Source organism: Nyctereutes procyonoides, unplaced genomic scaffold (genome assembly GCF_905146905.1).
Source record: "Nyctereutes procyonoides isolate TBG_1078 unplaced genomic scaffold, NYPRO_anot_genome, whole genome shotgun sequence".
Classification (NCBI taxonomy): Eukaryota; Metazoa; Chordata; class Mammalia; order Carnivora; family Canidae; genus Nyctereutes; species Nyctereutes procyonoides.
This window is the reverse complement of record NW_026575125.1, coordinates 111,648,414-111,667,987: the sequence shown is the minus strand read 5'-3', so window position 1 is coordinate 111,667,987 and position 19,574 is coordinate 111,648,414. Positions and strand designations below refer to the sequence as shown.

General features: G+C 36.9%; 1 pseudogene; it reads left to right on the top strand.

Moving 5' to 3' along the window:
- The window catches only part of LOC129518118 (60S ribosomal protein L35a-like), a 98,958-nt pseudogene extending 80,115 nt beyond the window's left edge, over positions 1-18,843 (top strand).
- Positions 18,844-19,574: the final 731 nt, after the last annotated feature.

Genomic DNA, 19,574 nt, shown 5'->3' with positions numbered 1-19,574 from the left:
CAGTCTGAAGTGGATTGTTGTATATATCTGAAGAAAGAAATGGAAATCATGCATTGTGGTATTATACTTCTGAGCTTATTCTCAGTAGCAACATTAACACATTGCATATTTCATTATAAGTATCTTCTGGTGAATTTTTGGGTAAATCTGATAGATGACTACTGTCTGACATTGCTTTTTTGCTGAATTTGTTGAGAGCTATAAAATGGCATCCTCTCAAATGAAATCTGAATTCTGGTGACTTCAAAATCTTAAAGATGGCTGTAGTTTTGTTGAAGCTTATCATTTCACAGAGTAGATTTAAATACATAGGAACTTTGATTCATTTTAGAGAATAAGAAATCACCTCTTCTGTATTTCACCCATGAAACACTAGTTCTACATATTATTTCATTAAAAAAATAGTTTCATGGTTCCATAGTTTTAGTGATTCCATTGTTTATATAGAACATTGTGTGTTCGGTACCCTCTTCTTCATATTATCAATATATGTTAAAATCTTTGAAAGGTTTTACAACAGAGAAAGTTGCTTTCTTTATTTCAGTGTTTCCCAACATATTTAAGAACCAAGTATATTTTTCTTGTCATATACCATGAAACAGGCTTTCTTAGCACATTTTAGAGATGCTACACTCCTTGATGTTTACAAAAATAGGAAAACATATTAAGAAATCATCAATCCAAAAGTCAGTCCTAGAGAGAGGTTAAAGTACCAAAACAAGCAAAGAACCAGAGGCAGGGCACAACAGGAAGTGTTTGAAATAATAGACATTAGTTCAATGAAGGGTTTGACATCTTTGCTATGAAAAGGGAAGTGAGGCAATAAAGGTAAGCAAGGGTCAAGAAGGTCTTAAATGTTAGGTTAAAGAGTTTGGATTTCATAATGAAACATTAGTCGTTGAAGTTTTTGAAATACAAGGATGCTTCTGTATTTCAAGAGACTAACTCTCATCAGTATGATGTCTGGATTGGTGGAATAAGACCCTTTAAGAAGATAATAGCAGTAGACCAGGCAAGTGGGAAGAGGATGGAAGAACAGCAAATGGAATTCTTTTTTTAAATATTTTATTTATTTATTCATGAGAGACAGAGAGAGAGAGGCAGAGACACAGGCAGAGGGAGAAGCAGGCTTCTCACAGGGATCCCAATGTGGGACTTGATCCTGGAACCCCGAAATCACGCCGTGAGCCGAAGGCAGATGCTCAACCACTCTTGAAGGGCATTATAGGGATATGGATCTGCTGTATCTTGGAATCCATCAAGAACCCTCCCTCCCACATTAAAAGCATAGAATGTTGGTTTCCAGGGACTGAAGGTGTAGGGGAAATGGGGAAAGGTTGGTCAAAGGGTACAAACTTTCATTTACAAGATGAATAAGTTCTGGAGATCTAATGTGCAACATGGTGATTATAGTTAACAATACTGTATTATATACTTGAAAGTTGCTAAGAGAATTTGTTTTTAATGGGTATGGAGACTCAGTTTTATAAAATGAAAAAAGTTTTAGAGATCTGTTGCACAACAATGTGAATATACTTAACACCACTGAACTGTACACTTAAAATGTACACTTAATAATAAATACATTTAATATTGTTATATTTTTACCATAATAAACCTGAAAATTTTTCCTAGTGAATTAATTATATTAATAAATTTCAAATATTATATGATCCTTGTTTGCATTTCAGGGATTTAAAAAAAGCATTTTTATTCAAATCAAAACCACAGTGATCGATCACCTCACACCTGTTAGTGTGGTTATTTCTTTTTAAGATTTTGTTTATTTATTTGACAGAGAGAGAGAGAGAGAGAGAGAGAGAGAGAGAGAGAAAGCGTGAGAGAGCCCAAGCAGGAGGAGCAGCAGGCAGAGGGAGAAGCAGGCTACCTGCTGAGTAAGGAGCCTGACATGGGGCTTGAAACCAGGAACCTGGGATCATGACCCAAACCGAAGACGGACACTCAACTGACTGAGCCATCCAGGTGCCCCAGTGTGGTTATTATTAAAAAAAAAAAGTGTTGGTGAGAAATTGGAACAATTTTATGTTACTAGTGAGAATGTAAAATGGTACAACCACTATGGATAAGAGTATAGAACAGTATAGAAAGTAAACCTATACCTACCATATCATCCAGTAATCTCACTTCTGGGTATGTATCCAAAATAATTGAAATCAGGATTTCAAAGAGCTATCTGTACTCCTATGTTCATTGCAGCATTATTCACAATACCTAAGATATGGAAGCAACTTAAATGTTCATTGATGAATGAATTTGCACACAATGGAATATTATTCAGCATTAAAAAAGGAAATCCTGCCATTTGCAATAATATGGATGAACCTGGAGAACATTTTGTTAAGTGAAATAAGCCAGATACTGAAGGACAAATACTACATGATTCTACTTACATGAGGTGTCTAAAGTTGTCACACTCTTAGAAACTAAAGAGAATGGTGGTTTCCAGGGGCTGGGACGAGGGGGAAATGAAGAGTTGCTATTCAATAGGCATAAAGTTTCAGTTAGACAAAATGAATAAGTTCTAGAAATCTACTGTAGGACATTTTGCCTGTAGGTAACAATACTGTATTGTGCACTTAAAAATGTAAGAGGTTAGATCTCATATTAAGCGTTCTTACCACAATTAATAAAATTCATTATTGAATATATTATATATACTGCTAGATTTGTTTGGTCATTTTTTACTTGGTATTTTTGTAGATGGTGCATATATCAGCCTATTGTGTATGATACACACACACAAACATATATAATATTATATATATATATCAGTTTATATCTTTGGTATCATCTTTCTCATCTCTGGGTATCAGAGTAATGCTTGCATTAGAAGCTGCTTTGAGGAGCTTTCCTTTCGTATGTGTTAGAATGTTTTATGTAGCATAGAATTACATTTTCTTTAAAAGTGGTTTCTCAACTATGGCACAATTGACATTTTGGGTTGGATACTTCTTTGTTGTGGTGATCTGTCCTGTGTTCTGTAGTATGTTTAGCAGCATCCCTGGTCTCTACACATGAAATATCAGTAGGTCCCCTGCCCCTCAACTGTGACAAGCCACAGTGTCTCCAGACCTTGCCAAATGTCCTGGGGGGTGGGTGGCAACTCCATATACACACTCACCAGCTGAGAATCGTTGGTATAAAGGAACTCTACCACTGTTTGCGCCTGGAGCCTTTTTAAGGAGCTTTGAGAGTATTTCTTATCTTTTTCATGATTATTAGTCTTCCAAAGTTTTTTACTTCTTGTGCCAATTCTGATATCTTTGATATTCTCACAAAACCATTTATTTAATGAATATAATCTTTCCTCTTCCCATTTTTTGTTTTTGAATATTTTTTGTTTTACCTTTGCCAGAGGTTTGTCTATATATCATTCTTTTTTTAATAATAAATTTATTTTTTATTGGTCTTCAATTTGCCAACATACAGAATAACACCCGGTGCTCATCCCGTCAAGTGCCCCCCTCAGTGCCCGTCACCCATTCACCCTCACCCTCCACCCTCCTCCCCTTCCACCACCCCTAGTTCGTTTCCCAGAGTTAGGAGCCTTCATGTTCTGTCTCCCTTTCTGATACTTCCTACCCATTTCTTCTCCCTTCCCTTATATTCCCTTTCACTATTATTTATATTCCCCAAATGAATGAGAACATATACTGTTTGTCCTTCTCCGATTGACTTACTTCACTCAGCATAATACCCTCCAGTTCCATCCACGTTGAAGCAAATGGTGGGTATTTGTCATTTCTAATGGATAAAGAAGATGTGGTTCATGTATACAATGGAATATTACTCATTCTTTTTTTAATTTCACAAAGTCACTTCCTGTTTCTTACCAAGTATTAATACTATGCCATGTGGATCAAACAAGTTCCTTACCAAAATGAATCTTTGAGCTAATTGCAGGACACAGATTTGCAAACCTCTAGTTACGGTATGAGAACAGCATAGGTTGGATCCTATGAAAAGACAAGAAGGATAACTAAATAATAACTCTAGGGTCAGGAAAGGCTTACCAGAAGCTGGAGCTGAGTCCTGAAAGATTTGAAGCAAAATCATCTTAGATACAACTATGTGGAGCTGGTTAAAAATGTTCTAGAAATTCTATGAAAGGATAGCTCTGAGTATGGGAAGATGTTGGGGATAGGTTAGGTTTTGGACAGATGTGTGAGTGGTGGAGGTAATTTCAGGTGAGGAAAATTGCAGACATAAAGCTTTAAATGAAAACTTAAAAAAATTAAAGTGTCTTTTTATATTTGAAAGAAAAAAGAATGCTTTTGAAAATCTCTAGAATGAGTGACAGGAATATGTGTGTGCTGTATGAAAATCAGGACGCTGAAGTAGTTAGAGGGCAAAAACATCAAAGTCCACTTTCAATCATACTTATTCATTATATGTCTGCACATATCATACACTTCCCAACTCCCCTTGTCCCTTTATAACTTGTCCTTTTTTTGAAGTCCTACATCATTTACATAACTGGAGGGATTTTTCTGGTGCCTGAGGAAACTTGGTCTTAATGTGAAAAAAAGTGTTCCACACCCCTTAGCATTAATGTTACGGTCATTGTACATGCACTTCCCAAATGACTTTTATGAGAAATGGCAGTGTTCCCTTTGGACCCATCTGATTCCTAGCACGATTCATAGTCCTATCAGGCAGTGTGCACCAATGAGAGAGTGAGTTAAGGTCAGGGCCACTGACAAGAAAAAGATTGGAGTGATAATGTCGTAAAATGAACCTGAGCTGAGGGTTTGGCTTTTTACCTCTCTAGAAATTTGAATTACCTGGGTTGTGATCTGGAAACGTGTACATTGCTTTTCAAATCATCATTTGTACTGCTGTTTCCAAAATTGTATTGTGACTTGTTTAGTTCTTTCCTTGTGTTCATGTCACTAAAGAGAATAGCTGAGTGGTATCATGCCTTACCAAGTGACAAGTGTACCAACCTTGGTAGGGAATCCCATGTGGCCTTAAAGAGGTAGGCCATCGACAGTGAATCTAATCAAACTTTTGCCAGGGGAGTCTCTGAGGAGGTTGTCAAAGACCTGTGCCAAGAGCTAAAAGTACTTGTTACACCATTTTGCTATTTATAGAGTGCGATCTACATGCAGTTAGTTCGTGTGGTGTGGAATGGTACTCTCACTGGCTAGCAGTTCTTTGTATTTATGTATGTATACTTACGTTTGCTTTTGAATATCCTTTTCCTCCTGTATGCCTTTTCTCCCACAGTCCTGGCAGTGGGCCCTTACTCATTCTTCAGGCTATCACCCCAGTCATTAATGCTGGGAGGCTGTGATTCTTTTCTCCTAGATAGAGCTTGTCATCCCTTTTTTGTGGCCCAACTATAACATGTACATTCCTATGTCATTGAACTTAGCGTGCTTTCTTGTAACATGTTTCTTTACATCCTCATCTCCCCTTGTAACTAATATACTCTTTGAAGGAAGGAGCTTTGGTGGTAGTCTTTGAAGCTGAGTGCCTAGCATGGTTAGTATGAAATGTTTTGGGAAATGAATTGAGTGTTGCTCTCTCTGTCACATAACTGTGACATGTTCAGTCTTCAATGGTAATAGAAAAGTTTCCTTTGACTTGGGGTAAAGACCCCATCTGTGACCCCAAATACTTCCTAATAGAACCTAATGTATTTTATTATAATTTTCTTTTCTATCTCTGTTTCTTATGATCCTTTTGGTACAGGGATTGTGCCAGATTCATCTCTGTACCCCCGAAAGCCTAGTGTCTACCTGGTTTAGGGTATATACTCAATAAATGTTGGATGGATGGATGGCTGGATGGGGGATGGGTAGATGATTATTGGAAATAACATGATGGAACAGTGACTTGGAATTACAATATCTGGATGTAATTCCCAGTTCTATCTATTATTAACTGCTTGATTTTGAGCAAGTCACTTCACTGTTTGAAGTCTTAGTTTCTCAATTATAAAGTAGAAACAATAATCCTTATTCTGCTTTCCTCAGTGGATTAGTGCAAAGAAAAAGATCAAAATAAAATAATAGCTGTGAGATTTAAAAAATACTTTTAATGGTCTTTGCAAAGTTATGGGTGATTAAAAAAGAAAAGCAAGTCAAAGAATGCCCTAACTTTATCATTTCTATGTAAAGCTAGAATAGTCTTTTTTACAAGATTTAAAAATTCTTTTGATAGTGGGACACAACGCACTGATGCTGGGATAGATGAAAGGCAGACTTCTGTTATGATAGCTCTGAATGAGAAAAGGCTGCCAGGCAGGGCCACACAGCAGGTTATATTTGGGGATAGGGTAACAGCAAGCTTGGAGCTATAGAGGGCAGCTTATGTATCACAAGTAGGATAGGGCTAGCTAGGTTTTGTGGGCTCCCTGTGGATTGACTAATTTGAATAAATTCTTGTATTCCTGGGGGCTTTTCCTAGTTGTCTGGTACCTGGCCCTTGGGGCAGTTAGGGCAGATACATAGTAGCCTAGAGTGTAGAAGCAAAGTAGTTGGGATATGGACTTAATTAGCTGTTCAAGAAGGGGAACTGGCATCTAGCCAGGCCTCATAACTGGGTTAAGACAGCCTTTAAAAAATATATTAAAGTCTAAGGATCTCTAATGCACATATTTTATTTATAACATCTACATGAGAAATGTTTTTCCTTTTTTTTTTGAGAAATGTTTTTTTTTCCCATAGAGACTCCTAGTTTCCATCTAAATCAGTGGATAATATAGATACTGAGGACAGTGGTGGGGGTGCTGTCATCTAAACATGTCTAAATCTCACCTCTGTTTCACTCAAGCTTCCTGATAAAACTGAAGCATTATAGACATACTTCAGACTTTGGATTTTAATCCTCTGCTTTCAAAATTTGTTTATTAGTTTTCTTATCATATAATACCAAAATACAAGGTTGTTGCTAAGATTGAGGATTATATATAAGGTACTTATCCCAGGGATTTTAACTATTTGGTCATCTTTAATGAATAAATGGATCTAGGCAACATTTAACAGTAGGTGCTAAAAAATTACAAAAGAGAAACAACCTGAGAGAATATACCCTCACATAGCAGTACACAAAGCTCCTATAAAATCCTATTGTGAAAGAAATACCAATGAACAGGAAATACAGAAGACAGAAGAACATATTAATGAAAATCAAATAGATGAAATCAGCAAAACCCAGACAGTCGAAAGTTGTTCAGGGAAATTATGCTAGTTTCCTGTGGCTGCTGTAACAAAAGTCTGGATAATTGTAGTATTAAAAAAGCAGAAATTGGGCGTCTGGCTGGTTCAGTGGTTGAGCGTCTTCTTTCAGCTCAGGTCATTAACCCCGGGGTCCTGGGATCGAGTCCCACATCCGGCTCCCTGCATGGAACCTGCTTCTCCCTCTGCCTGTGTCTCTGCCTCTCTCTCTGTGTGTGTCTCTCATGAATAAATAAAATCTTTTTTACAAAGCAGAAATTTATTCTCTTGCAATTCTGAAGGCCAGAATTTTGAAATAAGAATCAGTAGGCTGAAATCAGAGTGTCAGCAGGGCCACCTTCTCCCCAAAGCTTCTAGAAAAGAATCTGTTCCTTGTCTCCTCCATCTTCTGGTGGCTGCCAGCATTCCTTGTTTTGTGGCCCACTTCAGGGGCACTACATATCTGTGCCCCTGATCATATTGGATTCTTTTTATGTATGAGAGGTGTAAACCTCTCTCTGCCTCTCACTTGTTTTTTTTTTATATTTTTTTAAAACTTATTTATTTATGATAGTCACAGAGAGAGAGAGAGAGAGAGACTATCACTTGTAAGGACCTTTGTGATTGCACGTAGGGATTGCCCAGATAATCTAGGATAATCTCCCTTTTGCAGAATCCTTAATTTAACAATATCTACACCCCCTCCTTTTGCCATATAAGCTTACATTCTAGGTTTCCACAGATTAGGATGTACATATCTTTGAGAGGAGGTATTTTTCAGCCTACCACAGAAAATAATCCAGTTTTCTATTAAAAAAGGGAAAGAGGGACGCCTAGGTGGCTCAGCGTTGAGCATCTGCCTTCGGCCCAGGGTATGACCCCAGAGTCCCGGGATTGAGTCCCACATTGGGCCCCCTGCATGGAGCCTGCTTCTCCCTCTGCCTGTGTCTCTGCCTCTCTCTCTCTCTGTGTCTGTCATGAATAAATAAATAAGATCTTTTTTTAAAAAAAAAAAAGAGGGAAAGGGGAAGCCTGGGTGGCTCAGCGGTTGAGCGCCTGCCTTTGGCCCAGGGCATGATCCTGGAGACTGGGGATCAAGTCCCACGTCGCGCTCCCTGCAGGGAGCCTGCTTCTCCCTCTGCCTGTGTCTCTGCCTCTCTCTCTCTCTCTCATGAATAAATAAATACAATCTTTAAAAAAGAGAGGGAAAGGATAGAAAGGCAAACTATAGATTTTAAAGATTTCAGATATATGCAAACCAATCTCAATATATGGAACTTGATCCTGATTCAAACAAATACATTAAAAAATAGAAGACAACTAAGGAGTTTGAAGTGGTATTTCATGATGATAAAGAATTATTACTTTTTTTCTAGGATATAGTGGCACAATGGTAATTTTTAATGACAGAATCCTTATCTTCTGGAAATACAGAATGGAATAGTCAATTACGAATTGAACAATATATTTCCATAAGAGCAAGATTTAATAAAAATTTATTACAAAGGTTGAGAAGTGGTAACAGCTAAATAATAGCTGCTATTGCTTTTTAAATATTTTATTTATTTATTCATGAGAGACACAGAGGCAGAGACATAGACGAGGAGAAGCAGACTGCTCACAGGGAGCCTGATGCGGGACTCAATCCCCAGACCCAGGATCAGGCCCTGGCCAAAGGCAGATGTTCAACCGTTGAGCCACTCAGGTGTCCCAGTAGCTGCTATTATGAGAATTACAATCCATTTTTGAAATTAATGAGACCAATATTTCAGTGGAAAGAGAATTATGTTTTAATAACTCATTGAGCTTTTATATATATTTGATATTTTATTTATATTATATTTTCTCTGATTTACATATTTATTCATCATAAGTAGTCAAATAGCAATTGATCATATTTATATACACACACTTGCATATATGTGTTAAAATATATGTACATATTAGTTATGATTCTCCACAGAAACAGAACCAATAGGATATATGTATATGTATATTTGTACTTGTGTGTTTTGCGTGTGTATAATATTTTATTATAAGGCATTGGATCACATGATTATGGAGGTTGAAAAGCCTCAGGATATGCAGTTGACAGGCTAGAGACCTAGGAGAACTGGTGTTATAGTTAGAGTCTATACCAAAGGAATGAGAATCAGTAGAACCAATGGCATAGTTCTTGTCCAAAGCTCAGCAGGCCTGAGACTCAGGAATAATCAATTTTTCAGTTCACTTTCAAAGGCAGGAAAAAAAGCCAGTGTCCCAGCTCAAACCACTCAGGCAGCAAAATTCCTTCTTACTTAGCCTTTTTGTTCTATTTAGGTCTTCAATTGACTGGATGAGGGCCAATCACATTAGGGAGGACAACATGCTTTACTCAGTCTCCCAATTCAAATGTTAACCTCATCTAAAAAGATCCTCACAGAAATACTCAGAAAGTTTGACCAAATACCTCGGTACCATGTGGTCCACAAATTGACACATAAAATTAACCATCACACATGTATATGTTATAGACTTTGTATATGTGTGTATATATGCATATATTATACACACATAATTTTTCTTACTTGATGTCTATTTTAGGTCAGATTCTTCTGAAAACCAGACTCAGGAGTAAATATTTTATGTCGGATGTTTATTGAATGCTCCCAGGTTCAACATCTATGGAAGACTGCATAAAGCAGAATTGGGCACAGCAAGAAGGTGAAGCACAGAGCAGTCACAACAGAGCCAGCCCCACAGGGAACCATAGAACTTGGATGAATCTTCAGAACAGTCTTTAACTGAGACAAAGGAATTGGACCTTTTTATTCCCACACTGACTACTCATTGTGTAATCTTTGCCCTTAAGAAGGGGCCATAACTGTGAACAAAGTGGTTCTCTTTAGCCAAGGGCTAGTCCCAGATAGGGTCTTACATTGAGCCTGCAGCAGCTAGCCATCCTGGAACCTATGAAAATGAGTGCATTAAAGGGGGGCTATGAGCAGCACATCACTCCATCCACTACAATCCACCCCTTTTCCCATCCAGATCCACTTACTACATGTTCACATGATATTAGAATAGCCTCTCCTAGATTCTAATTGGTCTATTTTCCTGGGAAAACTTACGAAAGGAAGATTAATGGTCTAATAAATAGCCCCTGCTGCTGTAATTTATCTCAGAATACAACTGATATTCATTTTTTCCATCTTCCACTACCCATTCTAGATTTCCTTAGACTAAGCATGTATTCTGGACTAGATGTCTTTCTTGGAGGTGTGATGCAGACACTTATCTTTAAGCCTCGTGGCTGTTCTGCTTGTCTATTTATCATAATTGGGTAAAGTAGCAGCAAAAGACACATCATTGGATTACCGGGTGCTGAACATATTCTTCTCTGCCCCCATTATTTAATAGCAGCCCAATCTCATACTGATTATCAGGTTCAATTACCCCTATTGTGATGCTGAGTTCTTTTTGTACCTGTTGCTCTCTTAGTATGAAAGACTCAAAGAAACTGCAGCATCATAAATTTTAAGTTTAGTAGTAGTGTTACTATTACCTTGGTGAAAGCATTCCTTATATAGAAACCAAGACCCCCTAGAACTAGAATAAAGAAATTTCAGGGATGGGAAGCACAAATTTCTTAGTGGGTCACAGGAAGTAATTATTAGCAGAACCATTCCTAATATCACCCATTGGTTCCTAGACTCATCAATTCTACCTTTTGGTAATACAGCACCATTTAATGGTCAGCGATTTAGAGTGTCAACTCCAAGCTCTAGTTTCAGCTTTACCCTTGGAAAGTCATTCCAGGGCCATAACATACATCCTAACAAATTTAAAAGAGTAGAAATTTTACAATGTCTGCTCTCTGAGCACAATGGAATTAAACTGGCACAATGGAATTGATAACAAGAAGACAACTGGAAAATCCCCAAATATGTGGAGATAAATCAAACACATCTAAAAACATCTAGGTCAAAGAAATCTAAAGAAAAAATTTAAAATATCTTGAATTAAATTAAAATGATGCATTTTTGAAAGATTTATTCACTTATTAGAGAGAGTGGGGGGAGGGGCAGATGGAGAGGGAGAGAGAGAATCTCAAGCAGACTCCCCACTCACTGCAGTGTGCAATGTGGGGCTCAGTCCCACATCCCTGGGATCATGACCTGAGGCAAAACCAAGAGTTGGACGCTCAACCAACTGTGCCACCCAGGTGCCCCCAAAATAAGACACAATTTATCAAAATTTGTGGGATGTAGTGAGAGCAGTTCCTAGAGGGAGATTTCTAGCATTGAATGCATATTTTAAAAAGAAGAAAGGTCCGAAATCAATAATCTAAATTTTCACCTTAGGAAACTAGAAAAAGAGCAAATTAAATCCAAAGTAAGCAGAAGAAAAGTTCTGCAGATCCAAGAGTAAATGACAATTATATAAAGTACACATAAAACTAGATGTTTTATTTTATTTAATTTATTTATTTTAAAAATTTTATTTATTTATTCATAGAGACACACACACAGAGAGAGAGAGAGAGAGAGAGAGAGAGAGAGAGGCAGAGACACGGGCAGAAGGAGAAGCAGGCACCATGCAGAGAGCCTGATGTGGGACTCGATTCAGGGTCTCCAGGATCACACCCTGGACTTCAGGCAGCGCTAAACCACTGCACCACCAGGGCTGCCCAAAACTAGATGTTTTATAATTAAAGTCTCATGTTCTTTTTTTAAAGATTTTATTTATTTATTCATGAGACACACACACACACACACACACACACAGAGGCAGAGACACAGGCAGAGGAAGAAGCAGGCTCCATGCAGGAAGCCCGATGTGGGACTTGATCCCAGCTCCCCAGGATCAGGCCCTGGGCTGAAGGCAGTGCTAAACCACTGAGCCACCTGGGCTGCCCAAGTCTCACGTTCTTATTAGACATGTCTTGAAACTATCGTAAGTGCAATACAAGATTAAGTATAGATAGACAAGGTAGTGAAAATATTACTATAAAGAAAAATTTAAAACCCCTTTATTATTTTAATAAGCACAAGAAGATCGAAGAACAGAAAAGTTTTGTTTATGTAACTGATTTCTTGTCTCCAAACTCAATAGGAGCCTGGTCTGAAGCATTCCTCTACCAAAATGTCAAGTTGAAGTTAATGACAACTATTTACTGAGTTCCTATATATATATCTGGCACTACATCTTGTGCTTTATATGTATTCTATGTTAAACAACAACTTTATTGAGTTGCTATGGCTATTTTCCTCATTGTACGATTATAGGATCTAGAAACTTTTATCTCAGCAGGCCATAGAAACAAGAATATTTCAGCAAAACATCTGCTAGGCTTATGAAAAAGGCACTGCAGATTTTACTGTTGTGTTTAATCATTTGTGAATCTCAGTTTTACTTCTGTCTCTTTCTGGAGAATGAGAGACTGTGGAGTGCTCAGTTTAAAAAATTATAGCAATGACCAATAACATTTGAAACAGACAATTAATAGAGAAAAATCAATGAAACCAAATGCTGTATCTTCGTAAAGATCAATAAAGTCAATAAGCCAGGCCACTTATAAAAAAAAAGAAAAATAATACAGATTACTAATATCAGAAAGAGAAGAAAGACATCATTATAGAAACCATGGAAATTAAAAGGATAATAATGAATACTGTGAACAACTCAGTGCTCACAAATTTGTCAACCAGGTGAAATGGACCAATTCCTTGAATGACGGAATCTTCAGACTCTCACAGTGGAAGAAATAGGCAATCTGAATAGGCCTATGTATGTTAAAGAAATTGAATCAATAATTAATAACCTTCCAAAAGTGAAATCACTGCACCCAGATAATCTTACTGGTGAGTGTTACCAGATAGTTAAGGAAGAAATTATACCACTTATCTATAGTCTCTTTCAGAGGATGGAAGCAGAGGGGATACTTCTTAACTCATTCTATGAGGCCAGTGTTACTCTAACACCAAAGACAGACAAAGACATTACCAGAAAAGAAAACTAGGGGCTAATACCTCCCATGAACATAGATGCAAAAGTCCTCAACAAAACATTAGCAAATCAAAAATTTTAAATTACATAAAAAGAATTATACATGACAAAATGAGATTTATCCCAGGTATGCAAGGCTGGTTCAGTATTTAAAAATTAATTAATGTAATCTATCACATCAACAGGCTAAGAAAGAAAAATCACATGGTTTTTATTAATTAGATGCAGAGAAAGCATTTGACAAAATCCAACACTCATTCATGATAAAAACTCTCAGAAAATTAGAAATAGAGGGGAACTTTCTAAACTTGATAAAGAATATCTACAAAAACCCTACAGCTAACATCATAATTAATAGTGGGAAACTGGAAGTTTTCCCACTAAGATAGGTACAAAGCAAGGGTGTACCCACTTACCACTCCTTTTCAACATCATACTGAAGTCCTTGCTAATTCAATAAGGCAAGAAAAGGAAATATGTGTGTGTGTAAAACTCTTTGTTTTCAGATGATATAATTATGTAGAAAATCCGAAAGAATTGACAAAAAGCTTATGAAATTAGTAAGCAATTATAGCAAGGCTGCAGGATACAAGGTTAATATAGTTTCCTCTTTGCCAACAATGTACAAGTGGAGCTTCAAATTAAAACAATGCTAGCACCGAAAACATTAGCATCCAAATGAATGAAATACTTAAATGTAAATCTAACCAAATATGTACAAGATATAAAGGAGGAAAACTGCAAAACTGCAAAACTCTGATGAATTAAATAGATATACCATATTCATGGGTAGGAATACAGAATATTATCAAGATGTCATTTCTTCCCAATTTGATCTGTAGATTTAATGCAATCCCACTCAAAATCCCAGCAAGTTATTTTATGGATACCAACAAACTGATTATAAACTTTATATGGAGAGACAGCCTCTATCACCTCAGGATGGTCTCTAGTTGATAGTAAGAAGATCTTGCTTTTACAAGAGATGAATTTTTCCAACAACCATGCAAGCTTGGAATAAAATCCTCCAAGGAAAAATGCAAGCTTGGAGAAAATCTTGAGCCCCAGGAAGGAATGCCGCCTGGTTGGCATCTTGATTGTACCCTGTGAGAGGTCCTGAAGCAGAGGACCCATTTGAACCACGTCTTGATTCCTAACCCATGGAAACTGTGGTTGAATAAATGTGTATTGTTTTGAGCACTAAGCTTATGGCTATTTGTTACAGAGAATTATGAAATGAATATAGTCACCCCGTAGGTTTCTCAAAACTGCTAGTTCCATTGCTGCAGATTGTTTTGGTAGATAGATTATCCTTTGGACCTTTCTGCAAAATATAATGAGTTACTGAGTTTTCTGGCCTTATATAGTAAATCTACTCTAGCATGCCTGCTTCTCGAGCTTTTTGATTCCTTCCCCTACCATCTACCATGGCAATCCTGGCATGTATTTTTCAGTTAGAGTGGTCACTTTTTCCATGTTTCCAGAAGCCATCCTAGGGCCATAATTTTGGGCAAGGTGGCTTTTTTAGGTCAAGGTCAAGTCCCAGAGAGGGATGTGGCTGTGAGCCATTAGAAGACCCCACTCCTGCAAATGGGGGAAAGAGTGGCTTGATCCTGATGGGGATATCTGGCTAGAGACTGCACCATGTACTACGATTTCTAAAGCCTGTGATTATGGATTGTATTGCAGTTAAGGAGGTTTTCTTTTCAAGCTTAAATAGTTTTTCAATAGAACACTTAAAACAGAATGAACCGTTTAACTATATTTTTTCAGACAATAAATATTTATGGAATGTTTACTACTCCAGGCACTATGATAGGCACCATGGATACAACCATAAACACTACACAATTGAAAGTATAAAACCATCCCCTTCAGTCCTGCCAGATGGAGACTGTGAATTAGAAACATCCTTGACTTAGAATTTAGTCATTATAAACATTATTTTGAAGGCTTCAGTTGTGTCTTTCTGTAGTTGAGGGAAAGGCCAGAAAGAAGTGTATGGCTCAGCAATCACGTTATTTTCCACTCACAATCAGCTAAAAAAAATCTGAAAGGGAAGAAGGAATTAAGGAGATGAAGAGAAGGAACTAACACTTCTCTGCATAGTATAATGAACTAACAGTGTGGCAGGGGCTATCCTGCAGTTGATAGATTGGACTGTGCTGTCCTTGAGAATTTTTTTTTTCATTTTTTAGTTGGTTTCACTAAGGTATAGCTTACATGCAATAAGTTTCACCAAATTTAAGTGTACAATTTGATGAGCTTCAATAAATTAATATAATTATGTGACTTATACCAAAATCAAGATATAGGACATTTTCATAACCTCCCAAGTTTTCTTGTGCTCTTTTCAATTTATCTCTTCCCTATGGATCAGATTTTTGTCACTGTGATTTTGCCTCTTCCGTAATATCATATAAATAAAATTTTACAGTATCTGAGGTTTTTTCCACTTAGCATAACCCTTTCAAGATTGATCAACAAAGACTTGTATGTAATTATTTATGTCAGCGTTATTCAAAATAGCCCCAAACTGGAAACAATCCAAATGCCCATCAATTGGTTAAAAGATAAAAGAACTGTTACACTCATACAGTGGAATACATCTCAGCAATGAAATGCACAAACAACTGATAAACACAATAAGGGGCTGCTATTTTATATATATACTAAGTTATTGGGTTTTTTTACTGATAAATTTAACTTAACAAAGATAGGGGAAGAAAATTATTCATTGTCTTGGTACAGCTAAGTGTTCAAATGGGCTTGGATGCTGAGCAGCCAAGAAGTGACAAATAACTACTACTCTTGTTTCCCAAGAGTGATGCCTTTAGCTAATCTGTTGTCTCTATCCTCAAGACTTCTCTTTCTTATGACCAACATTTACTCTTTTGTGAGTTGACTTGCCAGGATTAGGGAAGAGCCAGACTGATAAATGTAAAATCTACTGTGAGACTCTAAGATGTCACACTGGTCACTGGTGTGAGCAAACACTTTAGGAAATTGATTCATTTGTAACAAGCATCTTAAATATAACCATACATATTGACTGAGTTTACTTATGGAACTCTATCTTATGAAAATAGAAATGTAATCAGGGCTATTACAGTGATGTTCAATGTACTTTTATTTTATATTAAGATTCACACTTGGTATTCTGCAGGTCTGTGGGTTTTGACAAACTCATAACATCATGTAGCCACCATTGTAGTATCATGCAAAATAGTTTCACTGTTGTAAAAATCCCTGTGCTCCAACTATTTATCCCTTTGCTTCTCACCCCTCAATCCCTGGTGATCACTTATCTTTTTACTGTCTATATAGTTTTGCCATTACAGAATGCCATATAGTGAGAATAATACAGTACCTTTTAAAGATTTGCTTTTTTTCACTTAGCAATATGAATTTAATGCTCCTCCATTTCTTTTTGTGGCTTAATAGCTCATTTCACTCTATTGCTGAATAATATTCTATTATATAGATGTACCTCAGTTTGTTTAGCCGTTCAGCTATTGAAGAACAACTTGGTTCCTGGAAATTTGGGAGCATTTGTTGATAAGGCTGCTATAAATACTTGTGTACAGTTTTTGTCTGCATTTAAGATTTCAAATCAATTGGGTACAAATGATTGTACCCTTTTGGGTACAAAAAGAGTACAAATGTTATATGGTAAGAATATGCTTAGTTTTGTAAGAAACTGCCAAGCTGTCTTCCAAAGTGACTGTACCATTTGCATTCCCACCAGCAGTGAAAGAGAGTTCCTACTGTTCTACATCCTTGTCAGCATTTGTGTTGTCAGTGTTTTGGATTTTAGCCATTCTAATAGGTGTGTAATAGTATCTCATTGTTTTAACTTGCAAATCCCTAACATATGGTGTTGAGCATCTTTACACAGCTTATTTGCCATATGTGTATCTCTTTGTTGAGGTGTCTGTTTAGATATTTCACCCACATCTTAATTGGGTTGTTTGTTTCCATACTGGTGAGTCTCAAGAGTTCTTCAAATATTTTGGATACATGTCTTTTATCAGTTATGTGTTTTGAAAATATTGTATCTCAATTTGTGGATTTTTTTCCATTCTGCTAACATTGTCTTTCCCAGAGCAGGAGGTTTTAGTTTTAATGAAGTCCAACTTATTGATTTTTTTCTTATATGGATTCTGCTTTTAGAATTACATCTAGGGATGCCTGCATGGCTGAGTGGTTTAGCGTCTGCCTTTGGCTCAGGGCGAGATCCCGGGGTCCTGGAATCAAGTCCCACATCAGGCTCCCTGTAGGAAGCCTGCTTCTCCCTCTGCCTATGTCTCTGCTTCTCTCTTTCTCTCTCTCTGCCTCTCATGAATAAATAAATAAAATATTTTTTAAAAAGGAGTTACATCTAAAAATTTATTGCCAAACTCAAGTTCACCTGGATTTTCTCCAACATTGTCTTCTAGAATTTTATTGTTTTGTGTTTTATATTTAGGCCTATGATCCATTTTGTGTTAATTCTTGTGAAAAGTGTAAGAGGTATAAGGTCTGTGTCTAGAATCATTATTTTTTACATGTGGATATCTAATTTTTTGGCACCATTTGTTGAAAAGACTTTATTTTTCCTCCATTGTGTTGCCTTTGCTTCTTTGTCAAAGATCAATTGACTATATTTGTTTGGATCTATTTCTGGACTCTTTAGTATATCCCACTGATCTATGTCTCTGTTATTTCACCAATATCACACTGTCTTGATTATTGTAGTTTTAAAATAAGTCCTGACCTGAGTAGACATTTTTCCAAAGAAGAAATACAGATGGCCAACAGACACATGAAAAGATACTCAACATCACTGAACACCAGGGAAATGCAAATCAAAACCACAATGAGATATCACTTTACAACAGTCAGAATGGTGAAAATTGAAAACACAAGAAATAACAGGTGTTTCCAAGGATGCAGAGAAATAGGAACCCTTGAGCCCTATTGGTAGGAATGCAATTTGGTGTAGCCACTGTGGAAAACAGTATGGAGGTTCTCAAAAAATTAAAAATGGAATTACCGTATGATCCAGTAGTTCCACTACTGGGTATTTACCCAGATAAAACAAAAACACGGATTAAAAAAGATATATGCACCCCTATGCTTATTGCAGCATTATTTATAATATCTAAGATATGGAAAAAACCCAATAAAAGAATGAAATCTTTCCATTTGTAATGACATGGATGGAACTAGGTGGTATTATGCTACGTGAAATAAGTCAATCAGAGAAAGATAAATACCATATGATTTGACTCATATGTTGAATTAAAGAAGCAAAACTTCTCTTTCTGCCAACCTGTGGGAGCCTGCTGGGAATAGGCTCCTGAAACAACATGTCTCAAAGGCCATGTTTGCTGGCTCTAAGCAAGGTCTCCAGAACCAGAGGGAGCACATAGCTCTTCTTAAACTTGTAGATGTTTATGCTCGAGATAAAATTGAATTCTATCTAGGCAAGAGATGTGCTTATGCATACAAAGTAAAGAACAACACAGTGACTCCTGGTGGCAAACCAAATAAAACCAGAGTGATCTGGGGAAAAGTAACTCCTGCTCCTGGAAACAGTGACATGGTTCATGCCAAATTCTGAAGGAGCCTTCCTGTTACAGCCATTGGCCACAGAATCTGTGTGATGCTGTATCCGTCAAGGATTTAAACTTAATATAAAAAATAGTGAAAGGAAATAAAGGGGAAAGGAGAAAAAAATGAGTGGGAAATATCAGAAAGGGAGACAGAACATGAGAGACTCCTAACTCTGGGAAACGAACTATGGGTGGTGGAAGGGGAGGTGGGCGGGGGGTGGGGGTGACTGGGTGACAGGCGCTGAGGGGGGCACTTGAGGGGATGAGCACTGGGTGTTATTCTGTATGTTGGCAAATTGAACACTAATAAAAATTAAATTTATAAAAAAATTACTAACTTATGAAAATTAAAAAAAAGGTAAATAAATACAGGTATAGATTTGTTCTCTTGTTAAAGAAAAGAAACTAACCAACAAAACAAAACAACAACAACAACAAAAAACCCCAGGCATTTAAATACAGAACAAACTGGTGGCTGCCAGAGGAGAGGTCGGCAAAGGGATGGTGAAATATATAAAGTACACACATCAAGATGAGCACCAAGAAATGTATAGAATTGTTGAATCATTATATTGTACACCTGAAACTAATATAACACAGTGTGTTAATTATACTTCAATAAAAGAAATAAACCAAATGAGCCTCGAAGTTGGATTGTTAGTTCTCCAACTTTGATCTTCTTCAATATTATATGGGCTATTCTGGTCCTTTGCTTTTCTATAGAAACTTTAGAATCAGTAAGTATCCACAAGTAGATTGGTGAGATTATTACTGGCATTGCATTAAATCTGTAGATCATTTAGGA